General features: G+C 33.0%; 1 long non-coding RNA gene across 1 annotated transcript in view; it reads left to right on the forward strand.

The window, feature by feature from the left end:
* The first annotated feature begins 852 nt into the window (after positions 1-852).
* The window catches only part of LOC145679906 (uncharacterized), a 143,085-nt gene continuing 123,610 nt past the window's right edge, over positions 853-20,327 (forward strand). Inside the window, exon 1 of the long non-coding RNA XR_014130611.1 lies at positions 853-1,147. This is a non-coding gene — a long non-coding RNA (uncharacterized LOC145679906). The remainder of the gene's footprint in view (positions 1,148-20,327) is intronic.

The following is a 20,327-nucleotide window of genomic DNA, read 5'->3' on the forward strand; positions in this document are numbered from 1 at the left end:
AGTTTTATGACAAAGAGCAGTAAATTGTCAAAGTATGATATCTCAGATTTTTTTACCCTCTTGTTTTCAAGTTTACCTGTGGTCTTTCACCATTACAACCCACATCTTCCAGAAATTGTGTTGATTTTTTTTCTCTAACTGAGTGGGCAGTTTTATTTACACCTAAGCCATTTTACCTCTTCAAATGTGGACACTTTTTCCCCTTTTACTCTAGAGATTTTTTTTGGTGATGTTGATCTGGTTCTTCTCGGACTTTATACAATATATTCTTTGGGGAAAAAAAAACTTTAGACGCATTTTCTTAGATCTTTTCGGGAGTTTTTCGTGTGAGATACTACGAAGATGTACGTAACCAAAGGATTTTTATGGTTCCAATTGTGCTTTTGGAGCGAGGGTTGTATATTTTGGTCAACAAGAGACCATAGAAAATTCTTGCTGTATTCTTTGTCCCTAGTACTTTTCTTCCCTCGCTTCCCCCCCCCCGCCCCCCTCGTGGAACCTAAACACATTCTCTTGTAGCCAAAGAAAGGATTTTTAGTTGCTCCAGATTCTGTGATCTTTTCAGTCGGGAAGCAGGAAACCTCTCCAAAAAATTCAACGCTTGAATTCACGTGTCTGCTGCATGTGTGTGTTCTTTGGTGTTTTTAAACTTGAGAAACCATGCCATAAAGTCCGTAGCAGAAGACGAACTAAAATAAAAACTCCCTTTCTCTCATATTGCTTCTCTGAAACAGCTCTTTTTTAGATTAGGTTTAGCTGCTTATGTTATGTGTTTTTGCTTATTTCAATTTCTGGACTCTCATTCTTTCCACTTTTTTTTCTTTCCTGCTCTTTGTGGCTAAGGTTCTGGAATATGTCTTTCTTATCTTCGTTTCATAGTTCACAGAATTACGAAAGAAAAGAAATAAAAGCAGGACACAGCGGCTTAATTTTTTGGTGTCCACTATGGTTGTTTAAAATTTACAGAAGATTTTTCAGAACTTTTGGTCCCCAGTTGTGATTTTGCACAGGTGTTGGAATGTTCGTTAGTTTACGTTAAGAAAGTTTAGACTTTTAGTTTTTAGTGGTAAAAGTGAAATTTTTCATAAATAGATAAGACATTTTTGAAGCTTATGGACTGGCATAGTTATCTTTTGGTTGAAGATATGTAAGTAATTTTCAGTATTGTATCCATGCATTGTTCTTTCACGTTCAAAATATTAATGCTAGAGTATATTTTTGTTTCCCGCTGTAATATTCTAGCATTTCTATCTGCAATTTTGTCCTTTTGTTACGTATGTACAGAATACCTTGTATTGGAGGAATATTGATTGGCTTGTGCTAATGAATATCTGTGTAATGAAAGCTCAGATTTCGTATATATCTGTAGGGGAATATTGATAGACACGTGCAAGTGAATAGCTCAGGAACTAAGCGATAATTATTCAATTCTTGTATATGTGGTATCTGTATTCCTAAATCTCAACCATTTTTTTTTTTACAGTTGAAATACTTTGCAATTTCTTTTATGTTCTTCTGAACTAAGATAAAAGAAAATTAAATGAAATCTTTTAGTTTAACGTCCACGTTTATACCCTTTAGGTTAAAAGAGATAATGATTAAGGCAAGTGAATGATGATGGAAAAAATTGTGGTATGATAATGTGGGAGGAAACGGGAGTACCCCAATAAAACCCACAGACACGATGTTATCCATTACAAATTTACTAGTCCGGGGATCGGACCAAGGACTTTAAGCACCAGAGTGAACTTAGATAACAAAGAAAGTGACCACCACATGTATGCTTGGCCAACCATTTCTCGCCCGGAGCTAAAACAAATTAAATTCCGACTACATGTGACTCTTGTACAGGGCCCGTCCTTTAGGAACTTGTATTCAATGTCTTTGTCCATCCCTCTTCACACTTTAATTTTGACTTTCCTCCGGGACAAAATTTTCTAGAGGACAACTTAATAAGAATATTCGTAGTCCCACAATTTGAGAAATATAACAGCTGATATATTTTAAAGTTATTTTTTTGTGAGACACATAGGCTCGTAGGCGCGAATCTAGGGATATTCAAGGAGCCATACATAATTTTGTTCATTGAAAAGTATTATCATGATTCATAAGTACCATATTGTACAGTGTAAATTTGGAGCTCAAGGGGAGATATAGCTCGTATGTATATATGCATATGCACACTCATATATATATAAATTGGCCTATGTATATTTACTCGTCTATACTACTATATAAAAGAGAAGAAGTGACTTATTCATCAACGCTCAGCTCATACTATCAAAGCTCATCATCACGGGTATTCTGACATTATTGGCAGGTTACTTGCCGCAACTAAGAAGCTTCCATGCTCCACGGTCTTCGGCTAACCTCTAAGTTTTCATGTACGATTTTTCTGTTTTAATATCGTCCATTAATTGTAGTCTCCTTCGCCCTCTCTCTCTCTTTCCTGCCACCATACCCTCTAGCACGTTTCCCGTGATACAATTGCTTTTTAGCCAATGTGCCAATTAGTATCTCTCCTTAATAACGTCTAAAATCATCCTTTTCTTCCCCGCTATTTCTAAGACCCTCTCATTCGTTTTCCGATTGGCTCTCCTAATTCTCTCCATTCTTCTCTACATCCACATTTCGAAAGCTCCCAGTCGTTTTTCATCATTTTTTATATTATTTCCATGTTTCTGACCCATACATAGCAATACTCCACATGAAACATTTTATGAGTTTTTTTCATAACTCTTTATTCATGATCCCTTCTTTCGCCACTCCTATCCTTGCTTTTGTTTTACGTTCACACTTTATAACGTCACTACTAATACTACCTAGTGACCTGTTCTGTTTTCTCCCCTCCTACTTCTATATTTAACACCGACCATGGTTTTTGTCTTTCTGATATGTATATTCATCCCATATTCTTCACAGGCCTACCTCAAGTTTTGTAACACCTACCATAGCTAGAAACTTGAAATTTGGACGAATAACTCTCTTTGTGACGGAAGCAATAATATATACATACATAGTTAGTAGATGAAATTTGAATATAAGTTCTCGTTATAAACCATTTGAGAAATGTATTTAGTGTTTTCTAAAATTTACAATACGATTTTATCAGCGTTTTCTAAAATTTCCCAAGTAAGCGAGGAAAAAAGAGTTGAATTTCTCTAATATTCCCTTTCTTTATTTACAAAGTGCATATGTGAAGATTCGATGGACTTGGAGGTGGGAAATCAAGTATACAAACAAATAATTTAACGCGTGTTCCAACGTTTCCGGAAATTCCTCTCATAAAAGAGGAAAAGGGAGGGGAAGGAGATTACTGTAATATTTAACTTTTCCTTCCTTTATTTACGAAGTAGACACACACACACACAAAATAAAATGAAATCTTTAAGTTTTACGTCTTACACTTATGCCGGTCAGGCTAAAGGAGACGATGATGGTGAGAAATGAATGCAATAGTGGACTTAATAAAGAGCAAGGAAACGGGAGAACCGTAAGAAAACCCATGCACACGGTGTTTCTCCACCACAAAGTCCACTTGGCGCTAGGTGGGATCGAACCAGGAACCCCACGCGCCAGAGATAAACGTTCTACTACTGAGCCACCGCGATATGAAAATTCGCTTAAGCTGGAGGTATGAAATTTGGTATATAACGTCTTAGCTGAAAATAATCGAATATATGTTTCAGAGTTTTTGAAAACTGCTCAAAAAAGGAAACAGGAGGCGAATTCAAGTTTTCGATTAGTTTTGTTCAGAAAATGTTCAATGGGAGAAATTGCGTAAGTTGAAGATGTGAAAGTCCCTTTCTAAACTCAATTAAAAAAAAAAAAAGCGTGTTTAATTAACTTTGAAAATTTGCCCCTAAAGGAAGACATGGGATAATATCTGTAATATTACAATTTCTAATTATTTATTCATTTATTTATTTATCAACACAACAGGCAGATGTCCATTTGTATTGTTGAAATATTACAATAATTTTTACAATTTTTTTTTTTTTTTTTTTTTAGTGCCTTACATGACGTTGTGCATATTATCAATTTCACCATGTTTTTGACATAATTTGTTATAGACAGAACATATTCTTCAGATTGGTGACTTCAGCATTATGGTAGTCCAAGACCTTTTTGCAATAGAAGATACCCGTGTTATTAGTTATAGTTCTAACTGAAGGAAAATGGAAGTTTAATAATGATATAAAGTTTGAGCAATCGAATTCATTTTGAACTAGACCCCTATTTTTTTTGAAGGAATACCAGATCGACAATTACGCCTTTGTTCTAATGAGTAAACATTAAAATTGTCTATCAGTCTATTATCGTTTTCAAGTGGAAGATAAATTCCAGTTACTTTATATATCAAATACCTAAGTAATTTTGATGCATTTTTTTTTTTTTTTTCAATTTGTTGGCGATACTTTTATTGCGAGGGGTTCCAAATCTCAATATATTCCGACTTGGTGCGTATATACGTATGAATAATATATAGAAACTAGTGGGTCTTGGGGTCACGAAGGATCTAATTTCATTAATGAGGTTGGTCATCGAATAGCAATCAAAACTGGTGACCCCCGAGCTACTGCATTCCTTTTCCAACGTATCAGCATCGCCATCCAGCGCGGGAATGTGTCATCGATCTTAGGCACATTACCTCCTGGTAAAGAACTGGACGAGATTTTTCTTCTATAACACACAATAAGACGGAAGTAGAGACATCCTAGGAGGCTGAGAACCACTTTGACTATGTTCATGAAGAATGTTTTGAATCCAGTTTGGATAAATATAAATTCTAGGAAGTCATGGCTAATGCCGGTAAATTTGGGAGTGGTAGCAACATTATCTACAGATTTTACTTTGTTGCTCAAAATCGTTAAAGACCCGAAAGATATTGTTGTCAAGCTGTCCGATGTTTATTTTGGAACAAATATGTTCTAAGTTGTACTGGAATATAGGTCAAATAATAAATACGTTTTAAAAAGTGTTTCAATATGTTTTAGAATTCTTACTACTTCTAATTATGAATCCTGATAATTTAAACGCCTCATTAGTAACATTTTCAATGTGTTTAATGAACGTTAATGTAAGGTCAATTGCAGTGGCGTATTTAGGGGACTTCCGGGCTTAAACCCCCGTGAAATCTTACTTACTATAGTAAAGTATATGAAATATCTTGCAGAATTTTCACATTTTTAGGCAAAGCCCCCCCGAAAGTTAGCAAAGCCCCCCCCGAAACAAAATCGTAAATAGGCCACTGGTCAAATGTAACATCTAAATCTTTAACTGTACCGGTATTAGATCTACTTATAGAAAATGCCGAGTGTGAGGATTTCCGATCTTATTAATCCGATCTTATACTTATTAATCCTTATTCTTGTGCGAAGAGCAGATACTTCAGCAAGTATGAATATATATATGAGTATTTATCTCTTCATAAACAAACGTAAAATATATAAATCATATTTTTATTTATGAATATATGATTACTTAAACATTTATAAGTATTAGCAGGCGTGCCCGTCTGTGGTGAACTCATGCGTGTTTGAGTTAGAACCTGACCATTTTCTTGTGTGCGTGAAAGATGGATTTTGTTTGGTTCCTGGAATGCATGACAAAAAAAAAAAAAAAAAATCGAATCCAGAATCTCCAGTTTAGGTCCAGCTACCTTGTTTGACACAATGAGTAATTTATAGTAAATGGCTTTATGCATACAAGTGACATTTATTACCTTTGGCCAGAGCAACATACATCCACAACAAGGTCTATCTCCAGGGGGAAGAATTTCAGGAGTAAAAAAAAAAAATAAATAAATAAAAAATAAAAAAGAAGTATTTTGTATTGGAGAGAGAGAAACCGACATGGTATGGTTAACAAATTCAGAAGAAAGAAAAAAATAAAAAGGAGAAGATATGTATTTCATCCTATGTTTTTACTTTTTTAAATTTTATTTTTCTTTCTAAGATTATTTATTTTCCTTTCTTCGGAATTTCATGTTCTGTATTTGTTTGCTCCTCCTTCAAATTTCATTTGAAAATGGCGCGAAACACATCCCATCAGAATATATTATACAAGACAACGATCAGTGTTACCAACTGTGCGAATATGCATTGTATGATAAATCTGTCTTATTTCTGTTGGTTGGCTCGATTTTAGCTTAGCGTCCTATTCAACACCGAAGCTAAATGACACGTGGACCTGTAGTTTAAGGCTGAATCCCAAACGCCGTAATGTGTTCAAATTTCAGAGCTCTCACTGCAGGAATTGAACTCGGGACCCAGTGTACCAAACACTTGTGACTAATGCTCTTTCTCCGTTTTTGCATATACCATATATCTTGCACTCTTGTGAGCGATTAACTCATACATGTATAATATCTGGTTGAAACCAAAACATCATGCATAAGAGTTACAAGGTACTAGTACATCTTACACAGCGGTATTCAGCACACAATATACGCAGGTAATGAGCAAAATATTTTCAATCTAAATTAACAGTCAGTTGTGTACAGTCAATTTTGAAGAATATAACAAAGTATCTTTGTTACCACATGGATATCTATCCATTATATATATGATGATAGATTGTTTGACCAATTAACCATGTTACAGTGTTGTGTTTCTTAATTAAATATATAGGCTACATTGCGGCAAAAGGACAATTTCGGTGAAACGTTGTAGACTGTAGGCGATAAGTTACATTCTTCGAACATAAGCCCAAATAGAAGAAAATTGAACACAGAGCATAATTAGGTTGATTACAGATTGACTATATTGGTGTTACATGAAACCGTGTTACATGAAATCGTCGTCCAAAAGAAAACATGATGCAACTTCACCCGTGTAGGAATTAGATCATTCAGGAATGTATAGGTCTACTAACCTGACCATATCCACTTGCCTTCTCACTGAAGTTGCCATTTTTAAAATAGGAATAAATATAAATTGTAGAATAACTTTTTTAAAAAATAATATAAGACAGCTATCTACAAGCATTTCTAATTCAGTTGCCAGTCGATTGCTGCACTCTCTGTGAATTCTTCTTATCAAGCGTTTACCTCTACTTAAATAAAACTCTTTTACTTAATAACTACTCTTATATGTAAACACCCCCAAAAATGAAAAAAAAATGTTTTGAACACATGGGACTGTGTGTGGTGATCGTGGAAATGGGGATAGTATAAATTGCGAACAGTTTCGCTACTAGTGTTGCCAATTTTCTCGTCTTGTCACGATTGAGAGTCAAGGCGAGAATTGCCTTTTAAAGAGGAAAAGAGTAAAATTACATGAAATCTTTGCGTTTTACATCCCACGATTATGCCGGCTAGCCTAATGGGGCGTTTACACTTAGTCGATTTAGTCGCACGACTAAATCGACTCGCTGCATTTGCCACTAAATCGAAGCAACTAGGCCGAATCAGATTGATGGATGTGTTCAATTATTTCAACCACAGAAAATAGAACGTCTTTTAATTCAGTTGCCAGTCGATTAGTCGCCTTCGATCAACAAGCGATTAAGTTGAAGTCCCGTTTACACGGTCGATTAAGTTGAAAGTGACGTCAATTCAACTGAATCGAACGCAAATCGACTAAGTGTAAACAGTAATGATGAGAAATCAGTGAAAGGCTGGAATGGAGAAGTGGGAGGAAACGGGAGAACCTCGAGAAAGCCCATACACACGGTGTTTGTTCATCACAAAGTTAACTTTGCTCGAGCTGGGATCGAACCAAGAACCCCATGAAGAAGAGACGAATGTTCTACTACTGAGCCACCGCGGCCCCAGGTAAAATTACACTTCTCGTCTCGTTTTTGAGACGAGTATCGACATGAATTAATGCCGAATGATGTTGTCGACGTGACGAGATGAAACTTCTACAAAATTTACAAGAAGAAACCAGAAAACCTTTTCACTTGTCTCGTCTCTTCTCATTCGCCATTAATATCTACTTTTAACCTAATTTTAGTGATTACACGTTGTATCAAACCTCTTTATTCGGCTTTAAAGTGATTAACCTAATCCCAATTCTTACAAGTTATATCAGACTTCATCGTTCGGCGTTAAAACTTTTTAGTTTTTAGCCTAATTTTATTGATTATATATTATATCAAACATTATCACCTGACATAATGTAAAATCATTAAAAATTAAACTAAGAGTTATAATATCAATCACCATCATTCAACGTTAAGCTTTTACCCTAATTCAATTGACAGCAGAGGTACTTCATTCATAAACGTAAATTTTGCGTATAACTTTAATGCGTATATCAGAGTTTACTCATCGCTTATCCTCTAAACGAACCTTGATATGTCTTCTCCATCATTACTAATTATTTTGTGCATACTCGTGAACAGTGTTTCTTCTAGAGATATATTTTGGGGTGCATTGCCCCCCCCCCCCGAGGAGACCAAAACAATACATATATAATAAAATAAATAGAATAGTACCGTATGAAAATAATATGTGCCCCTCTGAAAACTAAGTGTAGCCCCCCGGAACATTTTTTTCTGAAAGAAACACTGCTTCTGAATTGTCCAGCTTGTACTTCCAGGGATATGCGAATCTTGGTTTAGAAATTGCTTATCTATGATAATAATAATAATAACCGAAGTACTGAGTATAAATGAACAGGGTTAGTATCTCTGACAAAGGAGGGGAGAGGGAATCGAAAGAAAAGAAAAATCCAACCAAACAAGTTGACGTTGTTTGAAACTGGACGAAAAGATCAAAGGGAGAAGGAGGTAACGTAAAGAATGGAGGGATGAGCAAGAACGAGACAGAAAAGAAAGAAGATTAAAAAAACAAGAAACCAAGAAGACAAGCACCTCCACCTTCGAGCACTCTGAAAACTGGTCTTCGCCATATTGTTTTGTTGTTTTTTTATTCGTGGATGGCTCCTAACACAGTAGCGACTCGTACGGAGGACAAAATAGCTTTTAGACATTCAACCAAGGAACGACGATCTATCTACGCTGTTTGATGGCCAAATTTTATTCCGACTTTATCGTCAATTAGCCATGCGTTTAGCGTTTGATGGCAACATGAAATGCGTTACAGCAATACCTTTTCAAAACAAAACAAAAAGAAATAAAATAAGGCTGTTTTCACTTGCACTGTAAGAAGGTAACAAATGAAATAGCTTATGTACTAAAGACAATAATAAAATAAAGTTGTGTCAATTTTAATACATAAGTTGTTTATATTCATTAAAGTTTATTAAAATTATTAAACTTTTAGGAAATTTTGCAAGCTGCACTAGGGTAGTAGTTAAAGCTCTTGATTTGCAATTCTGAGGTATCGGCTTTGAATCCAATAGCTAGTAAGCTTGACTAAGGATTCCCAAGGTTTTCTGTTAGTTCCATCAGCCAAAAAATAGACGTCAGCTCACCAACTTTTCTATTTCCCTTGCTGCTCTAAATATTTTTAATTGTTAATAAATCCAGTGTACATTAGCCTTACACTTAAACAGGCTGAAATTTTGTTATATAAATATTGATAATTAATAATGATATTGATAAAATAATAATAAAAAATGTATCTACTGGAGAGGTATGTACAGTTTCGTTCAAATGAATGAGCCACATATCTATCTTTGAAAAGCCCTGTATTCTAAACTATAAATATTTTTGGATCAAAAGATGTAATATATTTCAATCAAAGAATTTTCTTGTAGGCCTTATATCTAGAGAACTACATCCATTGTAGCCAAACCCAAACTATCACTTAAGTCGGTATGATGTGCTTATTCCGTTAAAAATACAAATACTGGATTTAGGGACCGTTCAAAAATTTTGTGGCCCCTGATTCAAAAACTAATTATTGGCCAAGGTCGCAATCTTTTGATGCATATTTTGGATCATTCCTAAAATTCTTCTTTATCTATAAAATATCCAATTTTATATCTACGTTTGGAAAAATATTACTTTCTAAAAAGAGTTGGGTTTTAAAACCATGATTGTACGTCAAATATTACGTAACAAAATTATTAAAGAGTCTTTAAGGAAAAAGGAAATATAATAAAGTACACTAATATACGGTCTTCCAATTGTATATATCGGTAATTATTAAGTACATGTTCATGTAAAAGCTAATGCCAATCTACAAATGCTGCAAAATAACGTAATTCAAAGATAATAAACATATTTCAAAAAAAATAATAAATAATAAAAGAAAGAAAATAAAGTGAAAATATCCAAAGAAAACTGATACTGCAAATTTTGTACACTTTATATTTTACAATAATTATTTACGGAGAATAATTGTTTGATTTTCCACACTTTGTATTTGTTATTTTAACAAAGAGAATTCGTTGTAAAATGGTAATGTAAGTTCAAGAGTGAAAGAAGTAACAAACAAGAATTTTAGGAAAACTAAAAACGGATCAAAATATTCTGATTTTGACCAATAATTAGTTTTTAAATTAAGGACCATAAAATTTTTGAACGGCCCCTAAATGGAGTTTTCGTATTTTCTACAAATAAGCACATCATACTGAGTTAAGTGATAGTTTGGGTTTGGTTACACTATATGTAGATCTCCAGACGTTAGGTCTACAAGAAAATTTTTGATTAAAATATATTGGATCTTTTGATCCAAATGTAAGTCATACCCATATACATTATGAAATTCAAGTATCTAAGTGAGTAATAATTAGTACTGTACTTCTTTATTAAAATATAATGAATTTCTTATTTTTTTTAAAAAAAAGTTCATTAACACCATGCTCTGAATGAATACAAATAAAAATCAATTTAAACTTAAATTCGGCCTCTTCTCACATGAGATGTTTCTAAGTAGATTGCTTTAATCCATTATAAAACAGCCACGAGAATGGAAAGAAGCAAAATCTCTTGAGCTATCAAAATTTTAAGAAATACACTTAGCACCTAACGTTGTGTTCATACAAGAACAGAACACTTTTTATTCAATGGGGAGCAAATATTAGAAGACAACTGTGTAGAAGCACTTGATACCATCGTGGGTGAAGAAATAAATCAATAGATAGTACTTTTCTAGAAGGCAGATTGAATTTATTTTTCTACTTTTATAGAAGGTAGATTGAGTTTTCTTTTCAACTTTAATACAAGATAGATTGAATTTACTTCCCCACTTTTATAGATGGTACATTGAATTTGCTTTTCTACTTTTGTAGAAAATAGATTGAATTTACTTTTTTACTTTCGTAGAAGATAGATTGAATTTACTTTTCTACTTTTGAAGAAGGTAGATTGAATTTACTTTTCTAATTTTATGGAAGATAGATTTAATTTGCTTTTCTACTTTTGTAGAAGGTAGATTTAATTTACTTTTCTAATTTTATAGAAGGCAAATTGAATTTGCTTTTCTACTTTTATACAAGGTAAATTGAATTTACTTCACTTTTATAGAAGGTAGATTGGATTTACTTTTCTACTTTTATAGAAGGTAGATTGGATTTACTTTTCTACTTTTATAGAAGGTAGATTGAATTTATTTGTCTACTTTTATAAGTACTAGATTGTATTTACTTTTCAACTTTTACAAACGGTAGATTGAATTTACTTTTCTTTTTTTGTAGAAAGTAGATTGAATTTACTTTTCTAATTTTATGGAAGGTAGATTTAATTTGCTTTTCTACTTTTGTAGAAGGTAGATTTAATTTAGTTTTTCTAATTTTATAGAAGGCAGATTGAATTTGCTTTTCTACTTTTATACAAGGTAAATTGAATTTACTTTACTTCTATAGAAGGTAGATTGAATTTACTTTTCTAATTTTATAGAAGGTAGGTTTAATTTACTTTTCTACTTTTGTAGAAGGTAAATTGAATTTATTTTTCTACTTTTATAGAAGGTAAATTGAATTTATTTTTCTACTTTTATAGAAGGTAGATTGAATTTATTTTTCTACTTTTATAGATGCTAGATTGAATTTACTTTTCAACTTTTACAGAAGGTAGATTGAATTTACTTTTCTACTTTTACATAAGGTAGATTGAATTTACTTTTCTACTTTTGTAGAAGATAGATTGACTAGAACATTTCTAAAACTAAATAATTTATTACCGGCTTAAAAAATCGGCGAAAGTAAAAGCGTGTCACTTGATCGTATCTCGGGTGTAACTGGTGTAATTTGAATTGTTATTATCCATGACGTCCTACCCAAAGATCTTTTTCTAAAATATTTTCAAATGCCTTCTACACACGAGCAAATATTCTTAATTTTAATCTCGATGCCTTTATGGACAATGTATTTCGTAAAGAGAACATTGTACGGAGATCTTTGGTATCTTAAAGTGTTTTCCTAATGAATCACAAATAGTTTGAACTTTACAGAGGCAAATAAATAGAATGATCAGTAAAAGATTTTAAATTTGTGAAAAATAATATTAATGAATTTTTAATGTTATTTTGAGAGAATGAATTCACAACATATTTGATTTTTTCATATACAATTAATACATTAGTAAGTTAAAACAGTTAGAAAATAATTTTACAATTTTTTAAAACTTAAATTTTATTAATTTACGAATCATTTCTGCAGTGGCGGCTCTTGAGAGAGGTCAAATCAATAAGATAAAATTATAATTTTATCACTGCACTCTAAGGAAGGAAAATTTATTTAATGCCCTAATTATCGAATGCAACAATTTAGGGATTAGATAGCTTTTCTTTCCTTAGCTTGCATGGATAAAATAGTAATATTTGCAGATTTAACTTTTCTCAAGATCCTCCATTGTATTTCTTCTTTCTGTTTTGGAAATATTGATTACATTTATTTACTAGCAGAATACTAGTTCTACGCACGGGTAGAATACATTACATTTTGGACATGAAGGACATCAAAACTGTCACCAATCAACTTAGGAACCAATAACGGCCATTTTCGATCATTTTTATATATCTCCCCTCCCCCTCTCAAAGTTGCGGGGCTGAATTTGGATTTAAACGATATCTGAAGTGACACTATTCATCTCAGAAATCCCAAAAACTTTGGATTCGACACTAGTATTGGTTATTTTCTATCATTTGTAAATATCTCCTCCTTTCCCCTTCCCTAAGTGGGAAATGATAAAATCCATCCCTGATCCGAACCTCATCTATGTTAAAAATTTGATCGAGATCGGTCGGGTGGTTTAAGAGCTATTTATTACCTCTTTGTTGACAGATTTCATAATTTCACTTTTTCTCACAGACGAAGAATTTTTGATGTTTTTTTAATTGTAATAAATCAATGGAACTGTTTATAATTTTTATACAGTTAGTTCTCTTCTTCAATGGGATAACGTCGAAATCACCAATTCAGATGTGATGGACTGCATAGCTAAATGGACAAATTTAGTTGGGTTAGACCCTCCGGCTCTCGAAAATCGTAACAATCAGTCGGCTTGGGACGAGCCCATCGTTAATTGCCAGGCAGCTTCTTTATTGCAGACCACAAATAACATTGAAGACAAAGCCAGACTTTTAGCGGTCATGTCCCCAGAAAACGGAGCATGGCTTCAAGCTCTACCATCACCATCTCTGGGCCTACACCTATCCAATGAGAGCTTCCGAGTATCAGTTGCACTACGGTTGGGAGCAGATATATGTGAACCACACCACTGCCCCATTTGTAACACCTTTGTAGATAAAAAAGGATTACACGGTTTGTCGTGCAAAAGCAGCGCAGGCAGACACCCACGTCATTCAAGTGTAAATGATATAATATTAAGAGCATTAATATCAGCAGGAGTCCCAGCAGTGAGGGAACCGACTAGATGTAGCCGATCTGACGGAAAAAGACCCGATGGTATGACATTAGTACCTTGAAAGAAAGGAAAGGCATTGATTTGGGACTTCACATGTTCAGACAGCTATGCCCCCTCCAACCTACAATATGCCTCAGTACAAGCTGGACTCGTAGCTGCTCGAAGAGCGAAAGAAAAAAGGAATAAATATAGCAATCTACTCGATAACTATTGCTTTGTCGCAATAGCAATTGAGTCTAGCGGTTCTTGGGAAGAAGGAGGCCTCAAATTTATAAAAGAAATCGGCCACCGTCTATCAATTAAATCAGGAGATAATCGAGCAAAAAGTTTCCTGATTCAACGCATAAGCATAGCCATTCAACGTGGGAACGTTACCCACTAGTAAAGAGCTAGAAGAAGTCTTTCTTCTGTAATTGCAGAGAAGGGAGATTAGGAGTAAAAACAGACATCATTGGTGCATCAATTTATGTAGCAACCGAGCAAGGAGTATGGAGAGACAGCTCACAGTCCATAAGTTTATATGAAAAATTACGGCATGAATGCTGTACCATACGTCAAGACAGTGACATAACATGACAGGTTGGAGCCCTTGAAAGCAGAAGATTTAGTACTACCTGCCGAACATTATGGGAACAAAGTACCGAAGAATAGATATTTACTGTTTCATTTTAAATTTTCATTATAAGTTTTTTTATATGTATTGTATTTTTATTGTAAATTATGATGTATTATTCTTACAGTTAAACCAGCAATGTACGATATAATAAAATCTTGAAATTATTTTGTATTAGAGCTTAATATCAAAGTCTATATATTTTTTTTTCCTATGTCTTTCATTCCCATCCGGAGATGGGCGGGCCGCAGACGGTTATGCCGTCTCTATGGAAGTCTATATACAAATAAATACAGAAATAATTGATCCAAACTATCTTTAAAAGTGAATATATATCTTTCACTGCATGAGAAAATTATCACAATTAAATTCCTCATAAAGAAGTACCAAAATCTAGTCGGCATCTAAATTTCTCGATTCAATTTTCAACAGAATAACCGTAAACATGACACATATTAAAAGGAGTGACAAAAGAATTTATCCGTGCTATCTAGTGGCTTATTTATTTTTTTTTTTTTTTTAATGGTGCCAATAAATATATCAAAGGAAACACTTGATTCGCAATACTTCCACCGAAGAAAAAGGAGGACTTTCCCGTTGTTTGTTCTACTGGATAAAAGCTCCACGACGAGCAAGGGCGCCGATCCCAGGGAGGACGGGGGGTCCGGGTCCCCCCCCAAAGCTCAGTGAGCCCCCGCATTGTATTAATGAATATACAATATCTGACATAATTTGAATGCAATTTGTCTTAAAAATTCTTATATTTGCCTTCTGCATCTGAATGGGCCTCCGCAAATTTCCAGAGAAATCGGCGCCCTTGACGACGAGCCTAGTTCGTCGATCGTCCTGAACGTGTTAGGTTTCATTTATATATATATATATATATATATATATATATATATATATATATATATATATATATATATATATATATATATATATATCCCTTCACCCTCCCCTAAATTGCACCATCAAATTGAAGTGATAAAATACATCCTAGGCCCGAACTTCTTCTATGTTGAAAATTTGATCGAGATCGGTCGGGTGGTTCAAGAGATTAGGAGTCACAAACATAGTCTTTTTCATTTATATATATATACTGGACCGGATTTAGGGGGATGCAAAGGTGCACCAGCACCCCCCTTCGTTGTAAATATACACTATCTAAAATTAGTTACTAACAGTGAAATAGCAACACTCTTCGAAACTTTCTGCCATCATGTTTCCTTTTTGGGGCTTAAGAGTCTTCATTCCGGCGAAATTAAAATACCGCTAATTTTACAGTAATTATGCGATATCTTCAAATAGATAAAAGATAATCGAAATGTGAAACAAGAGCGCCCTAGACAATATTATTTTACATGAGAAACCGTTATTACGACTTACTTATCTGCTTTCGATTTCGAGCCATTTTGAAAATCGGCATTTATTTTCGCGTTTCTAAACAGCTGAAAACGGAAAGCCACTAGGTGACTTGTGATAACGGTACCTCACGCAAAATAATAGGGTCTATTGTCTAGGACGCCCTTGTTCCATATTTCGATTATATTTTATCTATTTGAAGATATCACATAATTACTGTAAAATTAGCGGTATTTTAATTTCGCCGGGATGAAGACTCTTAAAAGGAAGTCGAACTTTGGAAAAGCAATAGTTTAAGTCGATTTTCGAAAGGTTGGAGGAAAAGGATTTACCAAGGAAAACAATATAACATTTGTCAATTACTGAGGAAAATGGAAGCCAGTAGAAGAGAACATTTATTTTCCCTGCATAACAGTGTTGTCAGGGGTAAATAATATTGTCACATGTCACTTTAAAGAGTTTCCGTTTAATTGGTTATTTTGGTAGTTACTGGTACATTGGTGCACCCCCTCAGACAATCCTGTATCCGGCCAAAATTAAACCAAAGTTATCGGAAGTTCATCATCTAAATTAATAATATCTTTTTAACGTTTTCAAGAAAATATGCCTAACAAAGAACATAATTTATGTATACAAGGCATTTCTCTAACAATCGCAAAACTAACCTGTCTTGTGTTCGAATGAATATTTGAATTTCCTTCTCATCATGCATTCCGCTCTCAACATTCACTTATTTATTTTCTTTTAGCCTACAAAACAATCATGGGATGTAATACAAAAAAAAAAAAAAAAGGTAAGAAAATACAAAGAAAGAAAAACAAGAATTTTAGGAAACCTAAAAATGGATCAAAAGAATTGCGATATTAGTAAATAATTAGTTTTGGGACCAGGACCACAAAATTTTTGAACGGCCTCTAAACTGAGTTCTCGTTTTTTGTACGGAATAAGCACATCACACTGAGTTAAGTGATAGCTTAGGTTTCGCTACACTATATATAGTTCTCCAGATATAAGGCCTACAAGAAAATTTTTGCCTGAAAGACATTGAATCTTTTGATCTAAAACAAAATAAATAAATAAAATGAAAATAAAAGTGTTTATCAATTTTTGTCAAGGAAATATACCTTCATAAAAGAACTCGAGTCCTCTTCAGCATGTTATTTTATTTTATGTAGGATCATAAATAAATTCAAATTCTTATGTAGGTTTAGCTATTATTAATTTTGTCATTGATTATTTTTTCTTAAATAAATACAATGTTGCAAAGAATCTATTTTTATATTTATTTATTTAACAATTACCACGTACACTTCAGATGTCTAACAACAATAATAACAATGGAAAAGATTTGGAAATGTGTCGGCCATGGACTGTTTAGTTGATGCCATCACGGCATTTGTCTGTAGGACTGAGGAAAACCCTGGAAAACCCCATTCAGGATGATCGGAAGAGGGAATCGAACCCACAACCTCCCAAAAGCGAAGCCAACGCTCTACCATTTGGCCTACTTCGCTTCTTTGGTCGACCATATTATGTCAATCCATTCAGTTGTGCAACCCAAATAATATATTTTTCATGTATAGTACATTATATTTTTTAAATGTACAGTACATACTATATTTTCATGCATTATAAAAATACCCCAAATATAGTTTTCAATATTCTGGTAATATATACATTAATTCAGTGATGGGCAAACTTTTTTTCAGGAGAGGACCAAAGAAAAAATTAGTCAAGACAAAGAAAAAACTCAATAATTTACAGTCATTGGTACAATCGTATATATTTTATATCATTCTTGTAACACAAAGCAATACAGATAAACCTGGTTTGCGCTAGAGTTCACTGATTCTCAGAAATGAAGTTAAGTGATCATCTGTCAGTCCTTCAAATACAGTGCTTTCGAAGTAATGCAGGAATTGCATTTTTTAAAGGATATTTCCTACATTGTTATTTTTTAAAAATAATATTGTCATAATTTTATTGCAAATTTCATACATTAAAATTAAACACATGTATTAATTCCATTTATTTCAATTTGTAATGCTTTGAATTGACTACCTTATATGTGAGTGTAATAATAAGATTAATGATGGCATTTGTTATCCATTGAAATACATATATTTAGGAAAATTCTTCTGGATTAAGTGAACTCATATCATTTTAGTATTTTCGCATTCTAAATATCCGATTTCTTTAATTGGGATAAATATTTTCAAAATTATTCACTCATAAAATTCAATGATCATTAACAACAGACAAATTATATTCATAGTATTGTATATGTGCACATGTCCATATGTTTTAATGTAAACGTTGGCATAGAAATAGGCGCGTGAACCCCTGATTTGAGAAACGTTTAGGGTTGAGATTAATTAATTCATAGTGATTGCAAATGGGAGCCAGTAAGTACTTAATTTTTGTTTCGGAAGAAATTTTGGCGATTTTGTTAAGTTTCATTAGAAATAAGACGTGTTTGGTAACTGAAGTAAAATTAATAAAACACAAAAAGAAGTATTGAACTTAATTTACTCAAGAAAAACTGTTAAATAAAAGAATTTGAGAAAATCTCTTGATCGAAAAAGCACATCGTATTTCATCAGTCATTTAACTTGTTTAATCTTGTTGATTAATAAATCGTTGACCATTACTGAACCCTTGTTTTGGTTTAGAGGATTCTTTAAAATTAAGTTAGAATTAAATACAACGTTTTGGCAGGTTGAAATTACTTTTAAAAGCATGACAAAGGCATAACCTGATTTGTGGCTAGTTTTGTTCTAGTCCCTCCATCTACAGAGTGAAATGACTGTATTTCCGAGCGCTGCACAATGTTTTACTACTTAACTATTATTTTAACAAAATGAAAGAGTTTTGGTAAACAAAATTGTAATTTTGGTTTTGAAATTCAATTACTTTAAATTCATAGTAATGACAAAATCCCTCAACCCAGTTTTGTTTTGTACAATGTTACTCATTATTGCACAGTTAGTCATAGCAAATTAATATCAATGGAACAAATACAGTTTAACGGGCACTTTTATTTTAAAACGATTCTTTGCTGGTGTTTACAACATTAATTATCACAAATATTTAGATCTAAATTATCTTCATATTTTGATTCTGGTACAGATGCATGCTCAGTGGCCCAGAAAAATTCATTAAATTACATTATGATAATGTTTGTGTTTACTTATGAGTAGTGAAATGTGAATTATGAAATACAAATAACGCACGAAATTTCTATTTATGTAGAGCCCAATATTAGAGTAAGGAAGTGATATATATGTCATAGAGGTCTGCACGGGCTCGGGTCTACAAACCATAGATCACATCGGGCTCGGGCTATAAATTTTTAAATATATAACCATACTTCTCGGGCTTTTTTAAAGCCTAACTTTGTCAATATACTGTACAACGATTTTTATCGAGCCATTCTTTCTGGAGAACTTATAAAGCATATCTTATGTAACTTGAGACGCCCATACTAAAAATCTGATTATCATTGTGCAATTGAGAGTAAAGCTGTGTAGTGGGGAGAAACATGCTTAACTTATCTGATAGTGATAGTTTGAACAGCCAGAGTGTGGATCCCATTCTTTTTTCTTCACAGCAATCGATAATGACTGCTCTGAGGATTATTTGAATGAATTCAGTACACATCCATTTCCATAAGAATTTGCACATATTGACATTTTGTTTTAAATATTTGGAGTATTCATGTTTCCATTTCATGAGATTTTATATAAATGAAATGAAATGAAATATTTAGTTTAAGGTCCCACGACAATGCACCGAAACTAAGAAAGACGGAATTTATATAAATTACCACTTTCTGTAGAGAATTTATATAGTCAGTAAGTGTAAACGATAATCTTTATTTCGTTATTTTCTCTAAATCAAATAAGCTTTTAAACTGAAAACTTAAACCTCTAATTATTGTAAATAAAAATACAATTTTGTTTTAATTATTAAGTTCATGTAATTCGGGCTTATTTCGGGCTCACACGGACTCGGGACGAGCTCAGACCTACAGGCTAAAACATATTTTGGACTTGGGTCGGGCCATACATTATAAATTCAGGAGCCGGGCTAGGCTCGGGCTAAAAATTCCGGTACACGTAGATATCTAGTGTGTTATGCATAGAAAGCATGCGAGGCTATTATAATGTGAATTTGATATATATAAAATAACGATCTAGTAACTATCTAGTATTCGTGTTAACACCTAAACTCAATTTTGTAAAAAAAAAAAAAAAAAAGTGCCATTTATTTTATTAAAAATTTAAGAATTGCATAACTATTGAAAATCGATTGCAGCCACAATTAGTTAAGAAAATTGTAAAATAATTCAGGTCAGCTTTTACTAAACTGTTAATTACAGTTTTTTTCCTTTTTTTTTTTTAAAAAAAAGGAACATCAATATAAATATTTTGTTGTGAATAAAGATTAAGCTAAACAATACACAATTTTATTTCCATATTTGTGAAGATAATTTCTTTGTATAATGAAAGTTAATTAATAATAATTCTTCAATGTATTTTCAATTATGAGCAATTATGTTCTTTTTCTTTTAATTAGTAATAGCAATAGTGTTCTCAAATGTTCAAAGAGGAACGTGAAACATATCTTC

Source organism: Thermobia domestica, chromosome 2 (genome assembly GCF_964235325.1).
Source record: "Thermobia domestica chromosome 2, izTheDome1.hap1.1, whole genome shotgun sequence".
NCBI lineage: Eukaryota > Metazoa > Arthropoda > Insecta > Zygentoma > Lepismatidae > Thermobia > Thermobia domestica.